Genomic DNA, 23,158 nt, shown 5'->3' on the forward strand with positions numbered 1-23,158 from the left:
GAATTATCCTCAAAGACACACCCAAAAATAATGTCTTATCTGGGTACCTTAAGGCTAGTCTAGCTGACATCAAATTAACCATCACAGCCAGTGAACTGGGAAAAACTGACAAAAGCTGCAAAAGTGTGAATGATTAGAGACAAAAATGCCCATAAGTTAAAAAAAAAAAAAAAAAAAAAAAAAGGAAAATTTTTGTTTGGGTTTCTGTTCATCCATTTATTATAATATACTTCCCTCATCTCTGGTTTCTACCTCTTTCATCCTTTAGACAAATTTTCCTAAGATCTCACTTTATTAGTATCACTTAGTTAAAAATCAAACAGCTTTTTAATTGTTTCTCATTGCCTAAAATACCTAACTCTAATTTTTAATGTGGCCAGTTTTCTGAGGTATTATTTTTGTTTTTCTCCCAGTATGTTTTTACCCTTCCATTTCTTCTTTCAAGCAAGTATCCAGGCTCTGTACTCTCTTGTGCTAGGGGACGTCTGTGGCAGTGAGGAGATCAGGATGTCTTTCCCTGGCTTTTCTTTTCTATTATTTGTTTGTTTGTTGACAGCAAATAATAATAATAATAATAATAATAATAATAATATTTAATTTTTTTTAATTTTCTATTACAATTGACATTTGATATTATATTCCTTTCAGGTGTATAGCCTTGATTAGACATAACTTGCATAACTTACGATGTGATCACCCCAATGAATCTACTACCTGTCTGACACCATACATGATATATATTACAATACTACTGACTATTTTCCTTGTGCTGTACTTTACAACCCTGTGATTACTTTGTAACTACCCATTTATACTTCTTAATCCCTTCATGTTTTTCATCCAGCTGGCTTTTGTTTTCTAAAAGTCAGAGAAGTTTAGAATAAAGATCTTGGAGGGATAAAAGGCTTAAAAGTACCAGATACAGATAACATTTAGAAATTTTAATTGATATTGAAATTAGTGTGAAGTTGGGCTTATGACAGAGTAAGAACATTTCTTCTTCTTATGGAATATTTAATTTTATCATAATGCTTTTTCTATGTTTATTGAGATAATTGTATATTTGTTATCCTTTTATCTAGGAATAGAGCAAATTATATTTATAGTTTTCCTAATCATGAGTTACCCTTTGGTGCCTGAGATAAAATCACTTTACATATTTCTGAATTTGTTTATTAATATATTGTTTAGGAGTCTTGCATATAAGTTTATGATTGAGCTTAATTTATATATTTTTTCTAATATGATCCTTGTTTGGTTTTGGTATCAGTGTTAGCTTCCTAAAATCAAGCAAGTTTCCTTTTTTCCTATTCACTAGAAAAAAATGTATGAGGTTCGAATGAGCTCTTTCTTGAAAGTTTGATAGAATCTTCTGTGAGACTATGATAAACCTTTTCCTTTTAGGAAGATTTTTTACTGCTTATTATGATTTTAATGATTGATTATAGGACTATTCAAACTTTCTAGTTCTTCTTAAAAAGGTTTTAATATGCTTTGTTTGTGTAGGATGTGTGCAATTTTTAAAAATTTTCAAATTTACTTTAATAAGGTATTCACATGCTTTATTATAGTTTTAATCCCTGTATGTCTATTTCTTCTATTTTCCTTCATTAGTTCTGACAAAGTTTTGTTTAGTCTTTAGTCTTTTTATATAAATATATTTTGCCATTGTTGAAAGTCTTATTATTATTTCCTATTTTATTAATTCCTATATTTTAAAATCTTTTTTTTTTTCTATTTTCTTTGGGTTTATTCCAATGCTATTTTTTTCCTGCACTTTGAACTGGACATTTAGCTCAAGTTTTTAAAGGTACTCTTGTAATTTATCTAGAATACAGTCGTGTTGTCGTAGCTGCCTCTCTCAAAGTTTACAGTTTGACGTACTGCCCCAAATGGTAGTTCTTTAAGTAAAATTTCTTGAGCAATAGAGGCAAAATAATAGCTCTATTCTAGCTCCTCTGACCACTCTTGAAGTATGATATTCAGTTCTCTTTACATAATTAAAAGAAACTTTAACATATATAGGATGAACATTGATAAGAGTAAATAGAATATAAAATAATATTGAATGTCAACTCTAATTGAAAAATAAAAATTAAAAAAAGAAAAATAGGAAATAGTGGGATATCTGAAATTCATAATGAAGAAATACTAAAATAACTATTGACTATTTAACCTAGAGATTAAAATGGTAATGGAAGGATGAGAAAGTCTTCAAATTTTTGAGATGCTATAATATGAGGAGAGATTGAACTTTTTTTTGTTTGCTTCTAAATGGCAAAAATTAGTTTACCAGATAAAATTCAGAAACTAAATTTTGATTCAAGAAATAAGTAACTCCTGATAAGCTACTTGGTGGTAGAAAATCTGTTATCACAAGAATTGTTCACAGGCTAGTCCATACAACACAGCTAAATATTGTGGTAAAATATCATGTATGATTTGGGGAATTGACTATGATAACCTTTAATGTTCTTTCCAAAGTTGGGATTTTACGATTTTAAATTCAGTGGTCATTGAAAAGAGATCCTGTATTGTCTACTGCTTTTGTTGCCACTGCAGTACCTAAAACTTCCTAAACGAGTTATATAAATTCCAAAAATGAACTTATAAATAAATGAATAATTGAATAAGTAAATAAATCATGACAGCAGCAAATATGATATGAATATGCGTGGTCTCTCACCACCTTGCCTATAGTTAATGCAGCTATATATTTAGAGAGGTGTGTATGTTGGAGGGGGTGAAGTGGGAGGTAAAGAAAATCTTTTAAAATTCAAGCACTGGAAGTGATTTCTTATTCGGAGTGAGTAAAACCCTCTAATGCTTCAATTTAATGACACCTTGGGAATGTTTTATGGATCAGGTTTCATCACCTGTTAGCAATGGGACTGAAAGGCTGAGCTATTTTTGATGGATGGCCCTTCAGAGTCTTGTCTTTAAAACAGTACCCTTGACTCACCCCTTCTCAGCTACTCCCTTCATGCAGTATTCTGATAATCTTCCTTCCGCTGTCTCCTGAGTTAGTGTAGGTCATCTGCTTTTGTTTGCAGTAAACTTCTATCCTCCTTCCTACCTTGACTGTAAATTACTTACAGGACTTGTAATTCTGCCTATTTTTCAGTTTGGGGAGGGAATTTTATCATGTACTCTCTAATTTCAGTCATCATTCTCTTATCCTTAGATTACTACAATAGTCTCTCACCTACTCTGCCTGCTTCGAGTTTCACCCCCTTTCTCCTCCCATCTGATTCCTATTCTGCATCCAGGTGATCTTTTAATAATAATAGTAATAATAATAATAACAATAATAGTAATAATAATAATGCAACTTTCTTGTTTACCCCTGTGCCATGTTCCTGAATTACTTGATAAATTCCAAAACCTCAGCATAGCCTAAGAGAGGCTGCAAAACCTGTAGCCTGTCTACCACTCCTACATTTTTCTCACCAGTACCTATCTGCACCAGGCATAAGATCTTTGGTTCTTTGATACCAGCCATTCTCTTCATCTCTTGTCTACATCTTGACACAAATTGTTGCCTTTGCCTGGAACCCTGACTAGTAATGTCTAAGGAGTTTAATATGGCAAAAATAATTTGTAACAATGAATACATGTATGGCAGGGTAAATCTTAATCAACAAAGCTTACAAAAAATGAAACTTTTTTCATTAAATGAACTTAATGACTTTAGGCCACCATTTGCCATCTCTGTCCTTCTACTAGCTGGTTTACTTGATTCCATTATACTGTCTAATGATCCTTCATATTTCTATAAGAACGCTTTTTTTTTTGAGGGTTTCAAACATAGTTACGACATTTCCAAATTTCAGATCCTTCGGTAGCTCTCTGTAGTCAATAGGATAAAATATATCCTAGACTGCAGGTTGTGCTCTCTCAATCTCTGCCTTTCCCTTGTTTCTGGAACACTGACTGCTTAACAACAGACTACATTTCCCAGCATCCCTTTTAGATACATCTAGCCCTTTAACTAAGCTCAGGGCAGTGGGATAACGAATGGAAGTGATGTCTATAGTCAAGATCATCTCCAAGTGCAGTTATTATTCTGTAATCTGACCTCTGCTTACCTCTCTGTTCTCACATCTTGCTCTTCCTAAACCTTTACACTCTATTAGTATCAAGTAACTGTGGTCCCCAGTTGTGTTGTTATTGCATGCTATGAACTTTTTCTCCTTTTGTTCACCTAGGATGAATTAACCTCTGTGCCTTTCATTATCTTCAACTTGTAGAACTTCATCTCCTGTAAATTTTTCTTGTCATCCTCTCCTATCTGTTTTGGTCTGAGTTAAGTGCTATCCCTGTGAGCTTCTACCATACCGGGACTATTGAAATTCTTATTTATATATACATTCTATATATTCAGTTTTTCAATTAGGATAAACATTCTTTAAGAAAGCTACTGTGTTGCATCCGCATTGATAGCCTTAGTGCCTAGCAAGGGTTTGTCACTTAGTCCATACTTCACTGAATTGCTTCTCTTATTGACCCTGATATTAAAAATATTCAGGTGGCAGAAGGCACTGAAACATCATAACTAGTTGAAAGCATGTAGTAAGGAGGAAAGAAGAGTAACATCCTCCAAGCAGCATTGGATGTCTACATAACTGGAGTTCTAGAAGAAACCATTTTCATTGTAAGAGGAAAAGAATCTTTGATTCTGTATCTCCTCCCCAGTTACACTCACGTTCCTTGTTTCTCTCTTGTTTTTTTTTGTCCACATCTTCTTTAATTGGCCTTTTTTCATAGCATGCTACCATCACACTTCAAACTTGACTATAAAAGGAATGCCTTCTTATCACTATTTCACAAAGTATCACAATTGCTTCGGACCAGAGAAAGCAATATAAAAGCAAAAATATAAAACATTTTTTTGTTTGCCCTAACTATAGAAGAGTGACATGATTGGTGAGGTAAAGTATAATTGAGTATAGGGGAGAAAAATGTTTGGGGGAAAAGATTGCTTTTATGGCATAATAACAATATTATGTCACAGCTATCGCATGACGATTGTTATTTGCTTTTATATCAGATATTTATGAATCACAATTCCTAGCTGATTAAGTGACTTAGATTGTTAGTAATCTTTCAGCCCTCCTGCTCACTGAGTTAACATTAGAGTCTAAAAGTTGCCCTTTCTGTTCTTTTCTCAAGGCAAAGAGAGTTAATCCTTAGTTTTTCATCTCCTCAACTATGGCCAATATTTTTAGTGGTTGTTATGACACCTCCAGTGGTTATGCCAGCAGAGACATTTCTGCTGCATCTTCACACAATACAGGCTACACAAATCTCACTTTCCTATATGCAAATTTTAGCAAGAAAGCTATTTATTCATGAAAAATATATTTATGGAAGCACCTTTTAAATTTGTGCTTGATTGATGTCTCAAATTCATATTTTTCTCTCTCTCCAATTTCCCTGTTTTGTTTGTTTTGTTAACATTCTTGTCTGGGGCTTGCACTGAGTCCAAGAACCTTCCCGCTCTCCCCAGAGTCCCTGCTAACCTTGCTAGAGCCCTCTTTCCTATTACCCATAAGGGAGGTCTTGATGTTTGACTTCTACCCACAGCTCTGACTTACTGTGAAGGTACTGCTTTAGCCAGGCTTCGGGGTTTGCCTCTTGTCTTAGTGGAAAATACAGAGGCTTGTTCCTTCTTGACAAGGTTTGAGATCACACGTAGGGTTTTGGGTTTGCCTTTCAAAGACAGGAAGGATAACAGGGCCTCCAATGCTGACCAGGCTGTGAGCCTATGGAGAACATTTCCCTCTTTCCTGTATGTCTGGAGATAAAACTCCCTTCTGTCCTTTTATTCTATTTCCTTCCCTCTTGTGTGGATCTTTAATGATTGCTAGAGTTCTGGGAATTTATGCTAATAATGAATTCTCAAGAGCAACTTTCCCTTTTTTTCTTCTTTTTTTTCCCCTTGAATGGTTAACTCTGAAAAGAATAATTTATCAAATCATTTTTATTCAACTTTGGAGGAAGAAGAAAGAGGAAAAGGGGGGAGAAAAGCCCTTTTGCGGTTTTAATTGCTTTGCTGCGTCTGGGGGAGACTCTGCTCAGCTTATCAAAGCTCACACAGCCGATGCCCTGCGCTCATGGCTCAGCGCTGCCTCATTGGAGCGGCTGGGCTCTGCTGATGGACTAGATAGTGCCTCAGCTAATCTGATGGCTTCAGTGCTTAGGAAGCTAATTCAAGTGATGAATTGAAAATTTTGGGAGGGTGGAAGAAAAAGGATAGGGGGGTATTTTTCAGAATTTTTAAATTAAGATAAAAAAATGATGTATTATTCCTTCCTTTCTGCTTTTCTCAGGACTTAATAAATTTGTATGTTTAAGGGGGAAAATAATTTCTTCTTTAGTGCAAAGATCATAATATGAATTAGAGTCTATTGTTTGATTTAGCAGTATCTCTTTCTAATATTCGGGACCATCTCTACAAAATGTGTCTCATTGAGGAAGCCAGAAATCCATGGGAGCATTTATACTTGCAGAAGAGAAAGTTGAGGTTCAAGGAGGTATTCCAATTATGGCATATAATAGGTTGTTTTAAGGAAATGTTGACAAGATGGTCACAATATCTAGGAAAGCAGAATAAGAGAACATATAATTAAGTTGAGTGTAAAAGAAATACATGGACTGTTAGAGACGTAGAAAAACAAGTTTTTTATAAAAGCGATTTGAGAGCAGCTTGTGGAATCACTACCAACAGAAGGGCTTAAAAACTGATATTTTATAAACCGATCTTTAAAGGTAAGAATGGTGGTCAAAATTAGTTTGTGTGTGTGTGTGTGTGTGTGTGTGTGTGTGTGTGTGTGTGTGTGTGTTTCTTTAAGATCTTATATAACCTTGAAGTTGTACAGAAGTGCTTTGTGGGCAGGTATAGATGATTGTCCAAGTACAAATAGAAAAGGCATACACTTGTCCATGTGCAGTTCTCCTTCTGTGTTTCACAATATGCATGTTTTCTTCCATAGTGGATAAGAGCACCAACTTTGAAGCCAAGCAGCCTCATTCATATTCTGGTTCTACCACTTAATAACTGTGGGTATTTAAGCATGTTACATGGGTGAGTATTAAGCACATAACCTCTCTGTGCTTCAGAGTTCTCATCCATAAAATCAGGATAATTATAATTATTGCATCATAATGCTGTCATGAGACTTAGATGAGTTAATATTATAAAATGTTTGGAGTGTTGCCTGACACACAGTAAGCCCTATGTGATACAAACTGTGCTTATGCTATGCCAATCCATTGTCATGATACAAAATAAACTACTTAATCCTCAGTCCAACTGTACTGCAGCTTAGGCATTAAGCCACCAAACTTCCTATCTCCTTGCATAGAAATGCTATGGCCAATTCACTACTGTTGGTGTTAACGAAAGCTTTGGCATATTATTATGATGATGATCAGTATTACTATTATCTGTTTTTTGTGGGTATTGGTACTTGAGTCAGGTCAAGTGCAGGAAGGCAGAATGGGAGCTATAGTGTGTATACAAAGTGCATGGATTTGGGGATCCCTCAGACCTGTCTGTGTTCAATTTCAGCTTTTTTCTCTGACTGTGAGCAATTTACTTAACCTTTGTAAGTCCTAGTTTCCTCAATGTAGAAAAACGATTTTGAGGATAAAGAGGAGGATGGTGGTGATTTGAAATGCAGTCACAGCCATAGCCGACTCCCTTATACAGGGAAGTCAGAAAATACTTGCTTATTACTATAGATTATGGTGATATGGGTTGCTATTGGGGAAAGGGTATTGTGTGAAAGATTTTTTAAAATAATATGCTTAAATATCTTTTGAATAAGATAATTTATAGGTATTACGTCTACCAAACCATTTGATATATACTTCACATTTAAAAGATTAAGAACCCTTTAACTATGATTTCAATTAAATTGTTTAATTGGAGGCAGAATGCAGGGTTATTGCTTGTCACTTATATCTGATAAAGAACCTGTGTTTTCTGGTTAATTCAATTTAAAATAAATCCCATCACTTTAAATATATTAGGAGAAGCGGGTGAAAGGGCTTTCTCTATTGAAAGCAACAATGGAACAATCTATTATTAAATGTAGAAAATGATGCTAATGCAACCTGATGGCTGAGATTTCATGGCACAAAAATCAGGAAATTCAGAGTTCTGTTTCCCGCAGCAACCATAACTCTTCTATTCTTGAGCATGTGTAACATTTCATATTACCAAATATGCACTTAACTCTAAAGTATTATATATGCACAGTGGGGCTGGATTATACTCACCGTGGGCACCAGAAATGTGAAATTCCTGACATTTGTGTATTTGAGAATTTAAGTTTCAGTGGTGCTTTTTGTGTTTCTTTATTATTCCTATTTTATTTTAGATTTTTTAGAATCCTCTTTTAAAATATCGTCACTGACTTAAGCCTTAAGCTTCTGTGTATGAGGTAATAGATACGTCAGAAAGACTACAATAATTAGTCTTTGTGAATGAATTGGAGACATACTTTGCACAAAACCCAATCCTGTGCTCTTTAATTAAAAATTTATGCTCAATGTTCAGATCCTTCAGTTTGCAACTTCTTACTTAGCCTCCAAAACCATCAATCAACTATGATTAAGTTCATCCTCGCAGTCACCAGTTTTTCTGTTTGAAAATGTTTTTTGGAAAAACTCATCCTGGTTTGATATTATTAATGTCCACAGCCCACCCATGTATTTATTTAATTAAGGAAGATCGATATAACTAGCCCTTTTACTATTAAATTCCTTTAGGATATACTTTTCAACCAATCTAATCTCTCTTCACTCCACATAATTAAAATCTAAAACAAAAACAAAACAAGAACCATAATAAACCATGTTAACCACTATAAAAATCTATGTAATCTCGATTTTTGATGGTGTTATTTCAGTTTAGTTCTTTGGTGGTAGATAGTAATCCATGGGAACTCCTGGCCATAGTCTCTTGCCATCAATTACCTGAGAGGAAAGGAAGATTCTAATATAGTCAGGTATTTCAAATGCTACAAATCTTAGAGATCATTGCATTAGAAGTTCTATCTCATGGAATTTGCCCAAAGCATCTAAACCAACAAGGGCACGAGGATATATGTGCAGAAGCTACAATGTTAAAAAAAAAAAAAAGGAGGTAAACAGAATACCTTGTCCTTTAATAAGGACTTGTTGACTAAATATTGACACAGCATCATAATAAGCAGCATTTAACAATGATTTATTCACAACATGAGTAAAAGGGCATCGAGAGTGTGTAGGAGTGGGAGGAAGTGATAGTGGGTGTTGAAAGCAGATATAAGTGGATGAGATAGAGATGAGCTGAAGGAAGCATTTTAGAGGGATGTGGATATAGTGGAAAAGAAGTATAGATTTTAAGGATATGATTTAGACTGATTAGCAGGAAGACTGGTTGTCAAAAGCATAGCCTTAGAATATAGTTCAGTCAGGATTTATTGAATGCTTATTTACCAAAAAGCCAGCGAAGCAGAGATATAGCAATCAAGAGGGAGAAAAAGGAAGACATCCTGATGAAATGAAGAGCTAGCGTGTAATGAATGAGCATTGAGCTTATGCCTAGAACATCGAGAGATAAGACTGAGCTACCTCGGCAGAAACTCTTCCATTGAAATTTTACACTGTCTTTTCTTTCCTTCCCACTGCAATTACCCTAATCTGAGCTCTTATTTTCCCTCTTAACTCACTCATGCAAAAATTTTTGTGTATCTTTCATCAGCCATTGTGAACAGGAGCCCTTCAATCCTTTTAAATGTAATTATAAGAAGAGATACAATGGGAGCAACTAATTCAGACTGGTGAATCGGGATAGGGTATTTTGTTTGTTGTTGTTGTTGTTGTTGTTTGTTTATTTGTTTTTTCTATCTTATTTCTAGATTCCTTCAGTGGCTTCCCAATTGTTAGACCTTGTCTTCATTCCACCTAAAGCATCTTAATGCTGATAATAGATTAAAATATTCTAAAAAAGTTTTTTTATTTTGCCACTTTCTTGTTTGTGAACTTACATTGACTTTATATTTTCTTTTACATGTCTTTTATACACTTAAGCTCCTTCCACATTATCATTGTTTCATACTTCTATCCAAATTCATAGTTCTTCATTCATTATTTATTTAGCTAAGATATTGCCCCTCCCATCTCCCTGCTATGAGGACCACTGAGGTTACAAAGATGAGTAAGATATGCCCCCTGTTCTCTAAGAGTTGATAGCCTAGTAATACAAAGTAGAAGTATACAAAAATGAGTGAAATGAATGTATAATGCTATGATAGAGTATATACAGGACACGGCATAAAGGAAGGAATTGTGAAGTCTCTCCGAGCAAAGAAAACTAAAACTAAAAAAGAGGAAGAGCTTAAGCTAAATATTAAAATAAAAACAAGCTGGAATTGCAAACTGAAGGACAGCTTTCCTTACTAAAGGATGGATACGAATAAAAGCATGGATAAATAAAGCAACCTGTGAATTAGAAGAGAGGTTGACGTTGATTTTGAGCTCAAAATACATAGAAAAATTAGTCTAAATCATGGAAGGGTCTCTTTCTTATACTAATTAATTTGTAGTCACTGACTTCCATGGAATAGTTCTATGAAAGAGGCATGACCAGATTTGAATTGGGGGCAGTGTGGAATCTAGCTCATTGAAAGGCGAGACCAGAAAGAAACAGCATGACCTGTTGAGAGCCTGCTGTGTTTCTTCAGACAAGGGTACCTCACCAAAGGTACTAAAACAGGTTAGTGAAGGGAGGAGAATGATATATGAATAGGTACAGATCCAGGAACAAGAATTTGTGGCATAATTTCAAGATTTTTCAATTGGTGTCTGGACCGATGGTTGATATTCATCACAGAAGAGATTATATAAGCTTATAAGAGGTAGAAGAAATAATGTAGAGATGTAAAGAGACAAAATAATGAATTCAATCTTGGGAGTTTTGCATTTGAATGTTGTGGGTTGATTCAAAGAGATGATTGAATATATGGATTTTAAACCTAGGAAAGAGTCCTAGGCTATAGAAACACATTTGCAAACCATATAAAAATTGCAATTGAAATCATGGAACACATCCATTCATTCAACAAATATTTGATGGAAGCCAATTATATGCCACAGAGTCTTCAAGATGCCAAGGATTTAGAAGTAAGCAGCCTCTTGTAGAACTTGCATTTTTGCGGAAGGTGTCAGACAAGAAGTAAAAAAGTAAAATGTGTAATATGCCCACTGGTAATAAATAGAGCATGGAAGAGGGACACGGAATGCAAGGATGGTAATGATGAAAAGATTTGCAGTTTCTAAAAAGGCAGTCAAAGAGGACCTCACTGAGAGGGCGATGTTTAAGCACAGACAAAAAGAGAGGCCATTGCTGCTATAGTTATGGGTAGAAAGGGTAAAGTTGAAACTGCGACAGAGGAAGAAAACCTGATGATATAAGTTTTAAAACTATTGAACTAAAAAATTGTTCAAAGAAATTTAACATAGTTGCAATATGTTTGGTAATATTTTTAAGTTTAAAATGAAAGTGTTATCTAAAAAATATTTTTATGCTTTAAATGTAAAATATAGATTAATTGCTAGAATAATAAAAATGATCAGAAATTTGGATTCTTTACTTAAACAGTGAAAAGGGATACTTGAAATTAAAGTGTTTTCGAAAATCATTCTAGCACGCACCTTTTCTCTATATATCTAAATATCTTTCTAGCTATACATCTCCAAGTAACTTTGGATCGTGTGTTTAAGTTCATACTCTCCATCTCTAAACAAGTCCGCCATGGCCCTTCACCATGGTCAGGCTATAATATTAGGGGATTCTATACCAATAAGGGAGAGATGTCTAGAAACTTCAAAAACAAACTATCCCCCATACCTTAATGGTTTCTGTGTGCCTTTTCACCATGAACCTCGCTTTAAGAATTTTAAATTTACTAAAAATTGAGCTGTTATAGTTTCATCTTTTCTTCCTTGTAACAACAAAAATCCAAAATGTGTGATAATTTGTGATCAATTTCTATAGCACTCCAGGAAAGTGTTGACTTTTTTCTATTTATTTACTCATTTCTTCCCCATGTGTATAATTAAAACAATAACATTATGCATGCCCTGCATGGCATAATTTTAATACGCCCAGATACTCTATCACCCTGTCCAAACCAGACAAACCGAATTTCTTAATGTAAGAGTTTTTCCCAATATCTTCATCTTTTTTGCATGAAAGCATTCATTATGTTCTTTATTCCTGTTAACTGCATTCTTCTCTTACTCATATCTAACGATTATTCTTTAATTTGGAATATTTCCTCAAAATATTTGATGTAATCAATGTATAACTTTTTAATATGAACACAATTATGAGTTTTATACATTTTCATATATAGAAAATATTAGCTGTTCATGATCTTTGTCCCAGAGACAGAACCTAATATTAAGTTGCTCCAGACCAACTGTGCTCCCTAAAGCCCAGCATTCTTCTACCCACTTGCGCTCTTTCTCTATCTGTAGGACTGTCATTATTATAGAAATCCAGGAATCTCGAGATATTTACCATCAAATGTAAATCTCTTACTTAGCATTTTTTTCAAACTGTATTATTTGTGTGTAGATCTCAGTTATTATTGTTTGTTATTGAAAGCAAAACAAACAAACAAAATAACCTCACATACTCATCAGAAGCTGTCCTTATCTTTAATCTACATTTTCTTTTGCGCGCGATCTCTCTCTCTCTCTCTCTCTCTCTCATTCTCTCTCTCACACACATATATAGCACTTATATTTTGCTCTCTACTTAGTAGAAATGGCAATTGGACACAATTATATAGCAGCTAGTTTCATAGGCATGAATAAATCTATTCATTATATTTATAGGATAAAGGAAAAAGTTATATTTTATAAAAAAAAAAACTTTTTCATTCTTCCCTGTCAGTTTTTCACTTCAGCTCAACTCTGTGTTATTATCTATGTGGGGGGTAGATATGTATTTTTCAGTGTATCTTGGGCACAGTTTCTTGCTGCCAAGCCATATTTGATGTACATTCCTGTAGGCCACAGAATGAGTTCATTGTGGGCTATGACTTGAGTTAAACTGCACATAGTTTTTGACCTAAGCTGTTTGTCATATCATTGCTACCTTTGAAGAGTATGGGAAAATCAAATGTTAACTGCATCTGCTTTTTAAATATTGTAATAAATTTCTCCATATTCTCAGCTTCTCAAGTGGTATAGAGAGCTTCATCTGCCAAGATAATCATTGCTTTATCCTTTCTTAAAGACTTCTTGTGTGTAGGCATGACGAAACCAAAGATAGTAGCCTGCAAGCTCAGGATAAACTACACCATGAATGCACAGCAAATATCTCACAGAGATACAGTAATTACACAACAAACATTTCTTTGCTAAGCAATGAATTATAGAGCCCAATATCCTGTAATTACAAACCATTTATATATCTGTTTAAATTACTGTGGATGCCACTTAGCGTAATCACTTTGGTGATTAATCAAACATTATGTGTGGTATGGAATACTTCAGAGTTCACAGGTGTGCATGTTTTTCAAATGCTTGCCCTAAAGTATCAAACGCCAATGCTGTAGTATTTTATTTTTCCCATATTTTGTCGAAACTTCTATAATCCCATATTTTTCTTCAATTACTATGGCTTTAAGCATGCTTTGGAGGCATTTAGGAATATACTATCCAAGTTTCAATGGTTAAAAAGCCTTGTTTTAATAGCTACAGTTTTCTGAGCCTTAAAAAGCAGACACTTCAGGGGGTTAAATCAGAAATAAACTCATCTTGCCAAGTATTTGTTCTGGAGTGAAGCTTTAATGGTGCATTTTGCTCTTGAGTGAGAATGTCAACAGAATAGTCAGAAAGCTTTCAAGGAATGGGGCCAAGTGCCTACCAAGGTGTTCCTTGGGCAGATCTGCCCTAAGGCTGTGAATGACAGGGATTAGTTCAGGACCATTGGCCTGAGCTCTTGCATTTTTGGCTGCTATAGTTTAATCTTTCTGGCAACATTAAGTAAGGGTCAAATCAGATTATTCTAAACCAATATGAGAATAATTTGAGAACAATAGCTGGCTAGGGAGAGAACATCATGCAACTGAATTATAATAAATTATACAGAATCTTGCCTTGAAAGGAATAATTTGATCACAAGATCTGCAAGTAACAATTATTACTGATTGCAGCAGGCACCCCTCAGCAGCTCATATGGAAACCCCCTTAGGCGATAAGCAACCTGATCCCCTCAGTTTGCACATGATCCAAATATGTGGATCTGCCAATGTTTATATTATCTAGGAACAATAGCTAACATTTGCTATATGGAAGAAAGTATCCTAAGTGTTTTGCCTATATTAACTCTGTTGATCTTTACAATAACTTCTTAAGATACATACTATCTTTACCCCATTTCATAGATGAGAATACTGAACACAGATTTTTTTCTTTTTTCTTTCTTTCTTTCTTTTTTTTTTTTTTTTTAAGTATTTGGCTCTTATCTACTACATGGCAGAGTTGGCTTTTCAACCCAAGCAGCCTGGCTTTGAAGTCTGTGCTTCTAAACACTATGCTATGGAAGCCTCTCCTTAAAGTCCAAAATGAGTCTTACTTGGAGATATATTATTGATTTTAATTGTATGTTGCAACTCAAAAGTATTTAATCTTAGAAATCATAGTCTTCCTGCCAAAATTTTTGCATAGCTCTCATTTGTGCAACTCTGCATGAGTGTCTTACAGCCCCTAAATTTCATTACATAGTACTTTGGACCCAACTAACATAGCTGTGTGATATGAAAGAACAGATCGAGGGATTAATAACTGGCAGTGCAACTCATTGGTAATTTAATGTGCAGGCTATCAGGTAATTTAGCTGCCTCTATCAATTGCCTGCTTCCTCTTTTTTATCTTCTCCTTTCATTCCCTTTTCTTTTAATTAAGAAAAAAGCATTGTCCTTAGACTGTAAAAACTAAATTTGAATTCCCAACATTGAGAATTTCTTCCTCTAGACTTTGGAAGGCAGGAACCCAAAATTGAAGAACAAAAATCTATTTGAAAAGAGTCAAAAATAAATTTGATATGGAAGCATCACAGAAATCTGAAAACATAAAAATAACTAATGAAGAAAAGAAAGGTAACTGTGGGAATGGAGGCACTCGAAAAAGTAAAAACAAAAACAAAAATAAAACAAAACAAAACACCTCATCAGCGCTAAGAAAATGAAGACATTCTTGAAATTATTTTATGATTATTGAGAGAGCGAGAGAGGAAAAAATTAACTGCCAACAGGCGAGTGGATTGAAAATGTCTTAAAGTGGAGTGAAACCTCTTAAAGACTTTTTTCAGGTCACAGAGGTTTTAGTAAATAGACTCGATAAATTGATTAAAAGGTTTTCTAGGAAACTGTTGACACCAGTTTTAAGTTTGAAGTATACAGGTAAAGCAATCCAATTCATTTACTCATTCACATAAATTTGAGATTTGATACCACATAAAATGCTGTGCTAAGCATAGCTCCTACCCTCCAAAGATCAGAATTCAGAGAAGACAAGAGAAATATCCTCAACTAGCAGTATTCTAAAATCACCATGTTAGAACACACATACACACAGACACACAGACACACACACACACACACACACACACACACACACACACGGGAACACAAAATGCCAAGGAGATATTGCACAAGGGGACCATTAAATGACAGTTGGAAAAGACTTTATAACAGAGGTAATATTGAGCTGACCTGGGTAGCTATAATTTTACAGAGAGAAAGGAAGGAGTCTAATGCAATCTGTTGAGAACCAAGTGTGACCAGTGGATACAGGGTCAGTAAGGCCTAGTACTATCTCTTTTGTTAATGAACATGGAGTAATTTGAGACATTTTTTGATAATCGAGAGTGGATTAGGCTCTGTATAAGCTACAACAGAAGATGCTGTCTCTGTTTTAAGGGTTCTGAGTACTGTTGGGGTGAAATAATAGACCAGTAAACAGATCTCTTATGATATAACCAGATATGACTGATAAAAGCAGTCAGAGCATTAGGGAGTAAAACTGCCTAGAGGTGACATTTGAACAAGGCTTAAATTGATTAGAAGGAGTTTGGCAGGTGAAAGAAAACTTTGCAGGGTGAGAGAAGAGTTTGTTGAAAGACCTGGAATTTTGCTTGGTAAACCATAATTAGATGTGGATCCCACATCCCACACCCAACTTCCCTTGTTGATTTTCCTTGCATGGGCTGGAGCCCAACACTGAAGGTCTCTGAGAAGAAACTAGGCTCATTCCTTCTATCTTCTGTTGATTCCTTTTGCCCTAAATTAGAAAGTGGCATCCCATCTAGTAGGTCTATGATCAGAATCTTCATTTTTAGTAGAATTGTATTCCATTGCATTTCTCATTAAACTATAATTTTACATCATTTAAGACAATAATTTTGAAGTCAACACGGGACATCCTATGTGATATACTCCATCCGTCTAGCTCTATCTTGAACTTTGTTTTGGCTTCCTTTCTTTGAAGTGTCAGCCTGCATCTCATTGTGTGGGTGCTCATGTATGTTTGCGTACATGTATGTTTGGGAGATTCTGCATTATGTAACATTTTTAGCACCTCAAATAAACATTTTATAAAAGAAAATATCAAACATATTAAAAAGTAGATAGAATGGTATAAAGAACACTGTGTATTCATCAATAAATTTTAATAGTTATCAATTCACGAGCGCTTTTGTTTCATATATATTACTACCCCATCTTCCAATAATTTTGAAGTGAATCTTCATCATGTTATTCATCTGAAAATCTATCAGTACATATCTCTAAAAGATAGGGATGTTTTAAAACTTAACCATAATACCACTGTTATTCTGTAAATTACCTATTGTTCCTTAATATCAAATATTCAGTCAGTATGCACATTTCCCTAATTTATAGATAGGCAGGTAGATCCATAGATGGGTGCGTGGGTAGATGATACATACATACATACATATATACATACATAATCAGTTTGTCTGAATCAAGTTCTAGATCCTTTCGATTTCTATTGTAGTTAGTTAATAACATCTTTTCAGTCTTATTAATCACTATGAACTTTTAATCAACATGGAGGGATCAGCAAATGATAGTCTATGGACCAAATACAATTTACAACCTGCCTTTGTTGAGTTTTGTTGAGATGCAACCATGCTCATTAGTTTATATGCTTTCTATGACTGCTTTTATGATACCCTCAGTATTGAGTAGTTGTGACCAACACTATATTGCATGCAAATCTAAAAATATTCACCTCTTTCCCTGGACAGAAAAAGTTTGCTGATTTCCATTTTGTGGTTCCCCGCAACTCATTTTCATCTTATCTAAAATACAAAATTATTTAGGGTAAGTATTATACATATTTTGAGTACCAAGCCTGGCTGTAGAAGAAATGTACCCTTCCCCTTTAAAAACAAAATGGCATCCTACGAACTACAAACTCTTTTGGAGGGATGTAGAAGATAAAAAGATATAAGAAAGAGACAGCTTGGCTTAGTCTTCACAAAGTGGAAATAACTTGCAAATGTTACAACCTTAGGTCCTCAACATTATACTTACTTGGCTTTGCCACTATACTCAAAGATCATCAAGTCTTGGAGACTAACTTCTACCTCGTTAGCTCAGCTTTTTGTCAGCATGATTTGCAACAATAATGATAAGATTTAACATTTAATTGGACTTGAAATGTATTTCTAGCACTGCTGTCAATACATGTATTAATTAAATTCTCTTTCTCCCTCTCAATCTCTCTCTCTCTCTCTCTCTCTCTCTCTCTCTCTCTCTCTCTCTCTCTCTTACACACACACACACACACACACACACACACACACACACACACACACACAGGAATTAACTCCATTTTATAGATGTGAAACTAAGGCATAGAGAAGTTAATGGAAGCCCCAGACTGACCAAACATTTGTGTCAGCTTGCCATTATATTCTCTTCTTTGTTAGAAAATCTAAATGAAGAGTCAGTTTTTTAATCAGGTTGATTGGTGAGCATGGAGCAAGATCAATGCAATTTAGGTAGATCTTCTTGGTGGTAATGTAGCTCAAGATATAATGGTACAATCTGCACTCCATTTTATAAACAAGGATAAATGTGCCAAACAGCACATTCATGTTTGCTCATTCAGGAACCCTGTGGCCTGGATTATGTTGAAGATACAATGACATCATTTCCTTGCCCCTTGACTTTCCTTATGAACCTATGCAAACTATTCTCTTTTTCTTCAGGATGGTTAAAAAAACGTGACTAGGTTTTATTTTTTCATTCTCCAGTCCTGTTTCTGTAAGCTTTTGCCCAAGTCATCTTACTTAAGTCTGGATATTTCTCAATCTGCTTTGCTTTACATTTTATAAACTCTCTTTGGCACTTCTATGGATGACTACTCTACTCTATTTTGCTTCTTGATAATTTCACTGTCAATGAGTAAACCGATTTCCATATTTTTGAGGCATTTTATATTACCTCTACCTACTCAATAAACCCTTGAAAAGATTAACTCTGTCAGAAGGATTTTTAATGATAGTATATTTAATTTCCAAGTCTATAATAGTACACACCAGCATAGTCAGAATTGATATTTTATTATCTATTCCAGAAGGAAGGGCAAGAGTTGTTTTAAAAATTCATAAGTACTCTTAAGTCTCAGTGCCAAATTCCAAGACAGGACAGGTCAAAGATTCAGAAAGACTAGTACTGCCAGTGTTTGTATGAGACCTGGTAGGAATAATTTCTGCCCCCATGCCTGCCAACCCTCACTGTCTTCAGCAAGTACAGCTGAGAGTGAAAACCTTGGGACTGTACTGGCATTATGCAGCCACCCAGATAGACATAAGCAATATTTTGGTGGTCATTCCTACTTTCGTAGTTTACCTCTCTCTGAGCATTCAGCCTCATGGTAGGGTTAAATGCATTTAGAATGAAAATAAACCAGTGAGAAATTAAATGTAGTCATCGTTATCTAAAAAGGATTTTAGGAATAGTTAAGTTATATACTGTAATGTGGAGTGAAGTGACATCTTCTCTCAATCAGCCTCTACCCCTGGACTAGTGTCTTACCATCTCGTGAAAGTAATGTCTGGCATATCATGAAAAAGGGTTCGTGTTCCATGCTTAAGTCTACGTGGAATAGAGAGACAAGAAAAGTCAAAGGAAGTAATATGAACATGAGACAGAGAAGAGGACATGAGACTGAGAGGGTTCTGATTACGAGAATAGAAGGTCCAGAGATTCACAGGAATCTTGGAGAACACAATGGATCTTTTTACATCTGATAGAATGAGCTCTGAGCCAATGTTATTTGGATTGCAAATTCAATACAGGACTATACAAACAATAAAATGTGAAAATTAGGCAGTGAGGTTTATCGAAGTAAGAGAGAGGGCTTTTCATTAGCATATCCAAAAGAATGATCAATTCTAATCCACTGTGGACTCTTCTGATACCTTCCTGTAAGTTCCATATTTTTGTGGTCCACTGTCTTTCTGTACTCAGATGGACTGATTCCACTTATGGAGGGCTTTTAATGATTTAATGATTTGAAGAAAATTAATTATTTTGTCTTCTTATAGACGCTTGTATCCTCCCATATTCTGCTAAATATTGGTTATCTGCATTACTTAATATCCTAAGAATACCTTGTTTCTGCTTACTTTTCCTTAAAGATCTGTAGCAACTTCTGTCATGCTTTCTTATCTGCATTTCTATAAACAAAAAAGTAAATTAAAAAAAACATTCATTTCTTAATTGGAGTGCAAAATACACATAAATCCTTCTTCTGTCCCCTCTGACCTATCCCCACAGATTAGAAATGTGAATGCTATGTTACATCCTGTGTCAAATTTTTAAGTGTCATTTTTCCATTGAAGGTGAGAGATTTATAATTTCATGTTCAATTTTGAGTTTTTATTTTCGCTTTGACTATGGGGTATTTAGTGCTTTTGAGAACTACTTTGTATGGTGTGGGGAGATGATCACAGCTTTTACTTATTTTTAAAATTTTCTTACCCATTTGTCGTATAGCTGTCAGATGCTATAATAAAATTTCTATTTTCACACTTGCAACTGAAATGACCACTTCCTTTTAGTGAGAATTTTTTTTTTAACCATATAAGGTGGGTGGGTTATGTTGCCTTCTTGTAGGTGGATTTGATCACTCAATTTCTTTGGAGGCACAACTGCATGAGCAAAATGCTCAAAGTTTTGTGTATCAGGATGAGAGGCTAGAGCAGAGCATAGAGTTTCATGGAGGTTTCTATATTGTGGTCTTCTTCTGGTAGAGAGCAAGAGGAAAATAAACTGTGTCTGTTGCCTGGAACCAGCATTGCCTGTGACCTTCACTGAATGTCTGCATTTTTTAGCAGCATTGCTGAGTAGGAGGAAGGCATGGGTTGAGGAAGCATATTCTTGGAGACTATTGTGCTCAGCCTAAATAACCATCATAATGCATAAGTGTGAAAAACACAAAGCTGCCTAATTGTAAGACTTGAGTTGAAAGAGAAATCTGGTGACATCTACTGGGGCCTTGGCTTTGGGGTTGTTGAAAAGGTTTTGTGTAGTAAGCACTGATTGGCATGATTATGGGTCCAGCTGTGGCTATGGATGCCCAGTGCTTCTGCCATCTTACCTGGGCTCTCAGAGAGGGGACCAAATGGATGACAGGGACTGGGAAAAACATTCAGTTTTGAAGACCTTGAAGCAAAATAGAAAGCTATCTAGGTCCAAAAAAAAAAAAAAAACAGTGGCTGAAACACTGTCCAGTTATAGCTTCCTTGAATCCTGCTGCTTCACCTCTCCACATCACAGAGCACTGAAATGGCCGATGAACAGGCATGTTGTCTCCGTATATAAATGGTCTTGGTCTGACCCTGGCCAGTAGCACGTAGAAAGACAGTTATCATTGCATTCTTCTTCTTTTTTTTCCCCATTCAGCAGTGCTTTAGCCTCTGCCTGAATGACATGCAAGAATGATTTCTTAGCTAAACCAGAGAATCCTGTGACTAGAAATAATGGAAGTAAATATAGTAGGGAGCATTCTCATATAATTTTTCTCACTCATGCAGTGGACACTTGATATATTTCTTGGAAAATTATAGCAAAATTATTACAAAAGATAACCCCACTTACATTACTTACTCTAAGCCTCAGTGCTTGACTGTTTTAAGACACTTTTTTTTAAAGACATGACTATAATGTGCAAAAAACTACTGGCTAACTTTCTGCCTTGAAAAAGAACTCATAAAACATTGTGGCTTGCAAATGCACACAGAGATATTTTTATTTTTAGGAGTGGATACATAAGCAAATTGGCACATTCAGTTGAAAAAGGAATCTGAAATTTATAGAAACAAGTGTGTGGTAGGAACAGGACAAAGGAGCCAAGCTTCAAATGTGAGGGGACAATCTAATTTACAGGCTTCCTTATGACCTAACTGAGTGTATTTTGGGCCTGAAACTTGATTTGTTATAGATCTTGGAGGGTAAAAATTTTCTTATGATATTAACTTTATTATTTTGATTACTTTTAATAACCATTGACTTTGGGAGTCCATAGATTCTGAAAAGAAGTTAAGAGTCAACATTTCATTGCCGACTCCTTTATATATTAATTAATTCAACAAATAATTATTTGTGATAGATTATAAAATAGTTAACAAAATTGACATGAGTCTACCTTCTTAGATCTTAGAGTCTAGTAAAAGAGATAGACATTAAGCAAACCAACATATAAAATCCATAATTATCAATTTTACTAACTGTACAACATATACATTTGTATCAGATCGCACAATAATACAATTTGTGTAGAATTTTGTAGGACAAATTCAACTGTTCTGTTTTAGAGCAAGATTTGGATATGCATGACATCAACTGCTAGTTGTTTTTCAATATCTATTTTACCCTTCCTTTTCAGTAATAGGGCTTTTCACTGGGCATATAGTCACCCAAATAAAGAATACATTTTCAAGCTTCTCTTGTAGAAAAATATGTCACAGTGACAAAGTTCTAGCTAGTGGAAAGTGAGCAGAAATGTTGTATTCACGTGTGAGGCTATTTTCTTAAGAGGAAGAGACATGCCTTTCCTTTCTCTTTTCTCCTTCCTTTTGACTGAAATGTGTTCATAATGATGGTAACTAAAGAGCATCTTGGGCCATGAGATGGAAACTACATGTCAAGGATGGTAGACTGACATGACCCAACACCATTAAACTACGAAACCATACCCAAATTATCCACCTGGACTTTAATGTGAGAGAGAAATAAACTTTGGTGTGAACATCACTGTATTTTTCCATTTCTTTGCAATAGCAGCCTAACTTGTATCCTGACTAAGATCCTCTTCTCTTAGCATATTGATATGATTTTTGACTGAAAAAGTTTTTATTTCAAGAACAGAAAATGGGCAGTTTTTGACATTTTCCTTGTGAAATTTATCTAGAATATTCTTCTATTTCTAAATTTGTATTTGCCAGTATAATTATAACTAAATGCTTGATAATGTGCATAAATCCCATAAGATTTCCTTTGCACAGTGTTCAGAAACAGACAAAACTATCTATTGTGTTAGAGGGCATAATAAGGAAAATTAAACATTCAAAGATGGTTGAATCTTATAAAGATCTTGAAGAGCAGTGAATCATAGCATTAGAAGAACTGAGAAATCGGGCAGATGGATGCTAGATGCTAGAATCTGAGTTTGACATCATTTGGTTGTTTAGGGATATGAGATGGTGAAAGTCCTTTAAGTAATAACATTTTTTAAGTAAAGGAATCTCAGAAGCCACCTTTACATTGTATAAGAATGTTTCATCTCTTTCATTCAATTCTAGAGAGAATTAACTCAGTAGATATACTTAGATCATTCACTTAATCTTCGTAAAAATTATGTTCCAGAATTCTAAATTTTAATTTTGCTGTGGAAAGGGTATCTTATAAGTTACAAATAAACTGAATTCATAAGTGTTCAATTACATTTTTACACTGATTATTTAAAGGAAAATAATCTGGGGATAGGAATGAGGATATCTGAGAACAATTGCATTCATTTAGCAAACCAGTCTGAATGATACTCCTAATGA

The sequence above is a fragment of the Rousettus aegyptiacus genome, unplaced genomic scaffold, assembly GCF_014176215.1.
Source record: "Rousettus aegyptiacus isolate mRouAeg1 unplaced genomic scaffold, mRouAeg1.p scaffold_m13_p_4, whole genome shotgun sequence".
In the NCBI taxonomy this organism is placed as follows: domain Eukaryota; kingdom Metazoa; phylum Chordata; class Mammalia; order Chiroptera; family Pteropodidae; genus Rousettus; species Rousettus aegyptiacus.